This window comes from Galeopterus variegatus, unplaced genomic scaffold (assembly GCF_000696425.1).
Source record: "Galeopterus variegatus unplaced genomic scaffold, G_variegatus-3.0.2 Scaffold269, whole genome shotgun sequence".
Lineage (NCBI taxonomy): Eukaryota > Metazoa > Chordata > Mammalia > Dermoptera > Cynocephalidae > Galeopterus > Galeopterus variegatus.
This window is the reverse complement of record NW_007726380.1, coordinates 599331-604719: the sequence shown is the minus strand read 5'-3', so window position 1 is coordinate 604719 and position 5389 is coordinate 599331. Positions and strand designations below refer to the sequence as shown.

Genomic DNA, 5389 nt, shown 5'->3' with positions numbered 1-5389 from the left:
GGGGGGAGGGGGTCCATGAAAATGAACATTCTTGGGAAAGATACACTAAAATTTATAGATACTTTCCTGTACTAATAATGTACTGAGCTGCTCTGTCTCTTTATATTCCTAGGGCCTAGGAGAATGGAAGGGGAAAAATTCCCATTTTTAAAGTGAAGTGGAGTGGTAGGCAGGATGCTCCCTGGCCAGCTGGAGTTGAAACAAGGGTGCCATACCTGGTGTGGATGGGCTGAGTGGAGCCCCAGGAGGATTTCAAGATAGCAGTGGGACACTGATAGAAATCAAAGACATGGGCCCTGGGTGTTGATATAATTGTAGGTGATGCCTGTTAGAGCAGCTAATAAGATGATGTCAGAGAACTGACAGCAGTCAGAGAACTGTAACCTGTGATTGCTGCACGGATCACCTGCAAGCTAACGCCACAACGAGGAGCAGGACCAGCTCAGCTCACCTGGCGGGCTGTGCTTTATGCAGTCAGGTGCAGTGCAGGAAGCAGAAAGCCTGTGTGAGAAGAGCTCATAGTGTCACAGTGGCTTAGTCAGAACTTGGGTAAGCCCTTGGGGGGTTAAAGTTGGAAAGGAAGGGGCAGGTCTAGTCAGTACCAAAGAACTGGTCTTTATAACAATATTTGAAAATTAATCCAGTGGCTGTCTGATGGCATTTTGCCTGGTAGCAATGTAGCACTTTCTTGGCTTGGGTCTAACAGAATTCCCTTTTACCGTCCTCGCTTAGCCAGTATTTCCAGAAGCACTGCCTCTCTGGAAAGATAGCAAGTTAGTCACCATGCCAAGTCCGTCCTTTTCTGCTTCCCCTAACTTGCAGCAGATTGTTTAGCTTGTGAGCCAGATCACAGGGAGCAGGCTGAGGGGATCACAAGTCCGAAGAGGGCACATTACAAAAGCCTGTGTCTGCCACTTACATAAGCAGGCAAGGCTGGACAATGCCCTGACGTTTTGAAGCCTGAAGTGGAGGTAGCCCTGTTATGACGACTACTTCAGTGGATGCCTGGCCCTTTTACCACCAGTGGCATTTGAGGCATTCTGAGGATGGCTGTCCAGAGGTTATTTTGGGGGCGTGGCCTCTACTTTCTCAGGAGACCCAGGGTGGCACCCTGCACACAGGGAGGGCTCAGTAATCCTGGTAGACCCACTCATCTGACATCTTCTTAACTCTCCTCGTTGATTAAACATGTTTGGTTGGCTCTATCCAGAGTTTGTCTTCATTTTTTTTTTTTCTGGTGGCTGGCCAGTCTAGGGATCCAAACCCATGACCCATGGCATGACCTTGGTGTTATAAGGCCGTGCTCTAACCAACTGAGCTAACCGGCCAGCGCTGTGTCTTCACTTTGATAAAGAAATACACCAAGATGAGATTTTCCCTTATTTTTCCCACCCTGATGGTATCATTTATTCAGCCCTTCTGTGTTAATGCACTGCCAGTCAATACACTGGATATTGTAGACAGGTTGAGTCTGGTGGTGGTTTAGATCAGTGCTGTGTAATAGAGCTTCCTGAGAGGATGGGAATGTTTCATTTCTTTGCCAGGCAATACAGTTGTCACTCGCCCCATGAAGCTACTGAGCACTTGGAATGTGGCTAGAGTGACTGAGGAACTGAATCTTAAATTTTATTACATTTAAATTAACTTAAAAATTTTTTTCCTTTTTGTTTTTTTTTCGTGACCGGTAACGGGATCGCAACCCTCAGTGTTGCGCCCGTACTGCAACCAGCAACGGGATCGCAACCCTCGGTGTTGCGCCTGCACTGCGCTCAACCAGAGATTGGACCAGTCTCTGTATGGGATCCGAACCCTCGGCGGGAGCGCCGCCACACTCCCAAGCGCTGCACTCTACCGAGTGCGCCACCGGGCCGGCCCAAAATTAACTTAAATTTAAGTAGCCACATGGGTTAGTGGCTACTGTTTTGGATAGCACAGGTTTGTTTGTTTATTTGTTGGTGGCTAGCTGGTGCAGGGATCTGAACCCTTGACCTGGTGTTACAACACTGTGCTCTAATCAACTGAACTAACTGGTAAGCAAGACCCTGTTAGCACAGGTTTAGATGATTGTCTTTTAAACTATTTTGACTGAAACCCACAGAAACGAAAAGTACATTTTACATTACAACCCAACACATACACACACACACACACATATATATATATACCCACAGAAACGAAAAGTACATTTTACATTACAACCCAACACATACACACACACACACACATATATATATATATATATATATATATTTAAAAACAAAGTTTCATGAATGATATCCTTACTAAGTGTGTGATATACTCTGATATTTTCTATTCCATTTCTTTTTTTTTTTTAATGTTGGTAAGACTCCTAAATTGGTTTCATGACATTCTAACAGTTTGTAACTGTAGTTAGCAAATCACCAGTGGAGGCAATGGGGCCCTCAGGGATGTCTCTGGCTAGTGCACAAGAAGGCTGAGAAGAGCTGTCTTTGGAGTGACCCCCAGTCCCAGCACTTGGGCTTGGCTTCTCTGCCGGCTTCCCTGTGACCCTGGGAGCCAGGCTGGTGAAGCTGTTCTGAGCCATCCAGGGATGCTGAAGGGCCAGTTCTGTAACCAGCAGCCCCACCTCTGGGCCTGCTGGTGGGCAGACAGCCCATTACCAGTGATGTGACCCAGGAGGAGCAGCTGCAGGAAGGAGCCAGGCTTTGGCACCAGGCTGGGTTTAAAGCTCAGCTATGGGATCTGAGGCAAAGCTGAAGACAGCCCTTCCTCACAGAGTGTATGTAAGGAGAGGCAGGCAGCACACAGTAGGTGCTCAACAAATGTCCCTTCCCCTTCTCTCTGAATGGGTGGTCTCTTACCTGCACTATGTCACTTGGCAGCAGCCCCCCTTACCACCACCTCTCTCATTTGCTTTATTTCCTTTTTAAAGCTCAGGAGCACAGAATCAGAGTAACTATAAATAATCCTTATTAATCCATGACATACTCTCATTATTAGTCCACACATGGCCTGTTTTCACTTATTTTTTTGTGTAGTTTATTTTATTTTATTTTTATATTTTAATTGACATAATTATACGTATTTATGGGGTACAGAGTAGTATTTTAGTACGTGTATTCACTGTGTGATGATTAAATCAGGCTAATTAGTATATCCATCACTGCCAACATTTATCATTTCTTTGTGTTTTGTTTGTTTGTTTTTGTTTTTTTGGTGGCTGGCCAGTATAGGGATCGAACACTTGATCTTGGTATTATCAGCACCGCTCTCTAACCAAGTGAGCAAACCAGCCAGCCCCACTATCATTTCTTTGTGAAGAGAACATTTGAACTCTTCTCTTCTAGCCATTTGAAAATGTGCCATAAATTATTGTTAATTATAGACACCTAGTACTACTATTGAATAGGAGAACTTATTCTTCCTGTAGAAGTAATTCTGTATGCATTAGCCAATCTCTCCCTATCCCCTCTCCCTGGTACCCTTCTCAGCCTTTAGTAACCACAATTCTACTCTCTACTTCTGTGAACTCACTTTTTTTAAAACTCCCACATATGAATGAGAACATGTAGAATTTATCTTTCTGTGCCTGACTTATTTCTCTTTAAATAATGTCTTCCAGGCTCATCCATGTTGCTGTGAATGACATGATTTCATTCTTTCTTATGGCTGAGTAGTATTCTATTGTGTATAGACATCTCATTGTCTTTATCCATTTATCTGTTGATGGATAGGTTGATTCCATGTCTTGGCTATTGTAAATAGCACTGCAATAAACATGGTGATGCAGGTATCTCTTTGGATAAATACCCAGTAGTGGAATTGCTAGAACATATGGTAGTTCTATTTTTTATTTTTCGAGGAACTTCCAGGCTGTTTTTCATAATGGCTGTCCTGCTTTTACTTATTTAGTTAGTTATTCTTGGCTTTTTTATGTGTTTATTTGCCATTTGTGTGTTGTGTTTGGTAAGTTTTAATTTTGTTATTTCATACTTAAAAGAGTGTGCGAATAGTTCAAGGAACTCCTACAAACCCTTTATCCAGATTTACTTGTTTACATTTTGCCCCATATGCTTTATTATTCTATTTTTATATATGTAAGCATATTATTATTTTTATGCATTTTTTTTCCTGAAGACAGACTTTCAAACTTTTGTATTTGGTTATGTGTAAATTGATATGTCATTGAGTCTTGGTCTGTATGTCCTTGATCACAAAGATTCTGGTTACTGGCCATGTTCTTATGTCATCCCTTCATGATTCCATAATGTGGAAGGTAATTCTCCCTTATGGGTCTTGAGAGTGAGTCTGTATGCCAGAAGAAACACACTGCTGTGTTTACTTGTTCAGTGATCATCTGCAGGTCACAGGGACCTCTTTACATTTCTATTTGCCTTGTTTTTCAGGGGAATACAGGGGAATGCTATAGGTCCCATGTGTCCCTCGGTGGTTGCATCCAAGGTTTGGATAAGGCAACAAAGGTGAAGAGACTATGGGTCTTTACATGCACTCTCATGGTGCTCCAATTTTGCCTGTTTGGCATGGACCACCTCTCCCTGGTGGCAGTACCCTTCTGTAGGTACAGTCTTATCTCCTTCTTAGATTGTCTTCTCACTAGGAGCCCTGTCTTGGCCAGCCCTGTTATATTCCACCAGCACCCACTGTGTAGCATGCAGCAAATGCTTAATTAATATTTGTTCAGTGTATTAATATATATTTTTAAAATGTTATTTAATTACATTTAGTATATTGCATAATGTATTATATATAATATAATATAGTCACGTGGCTCAAAATTCAAAAAGACTACCAGTGAAGAATTTCCCCAACTCTATTACATAATGTTATTTAATTACATTTAGTATATTGCATAATGTATTATATATAATATAATATAGTCACATGGCTCAAAATTCAAAAAGACTACCAGTGAAGAATTTCCCCAACTCTATTACACTTTGGAAAATAGTTGGCTTTATTTTGTACAGCTAGAGATACTCATATTCCATGACCTACTCCTGGGTATCTGACAGAAACTCATACATGTGTATACCTAAAAGAATGTTCATAGCAGTACTGTTCTTAATAGCCCCAAAGTGGAAAAAACCCAAATATCCATTGGTATTAGAATGATTAAATTATGGCATTATTCATGATGAGAAACTAAATACAAAGGTTAAAAAAAAAAAGATGAATTTCACATGTTGAGTGAAAAAAAATCAAGGCACAAAAGAATATATACATTTTGGTTGCTTCCAGCCTTATCTGGTTGTAAAACAGCAAAACAATTATTTTGCTCAGGAATATATGTGTAAGTGATAAAACTATAAAGGACAAGTAAATCATCACAAAAGTCAGGGTAACGGTTACCTCTTGAGGTAAGGGAGAATGTGTGATTGAGAAGGAA

General features: G+C 41.3%; 1 protein-coding gene across 1 annotated transcript in view; it reads left to right on the top strand.

Moving 5' to 3' along the window:
* Window positions 1-5389, top strand: part of LOC103585765 (inactive tyrosine-protein kinase 7) — a 69468-nt gene that overhangs the window by 59364 nt on the left and 4715 nt on the right. The gene's annotated exons all lie outside the window — the stretch shown is intronic.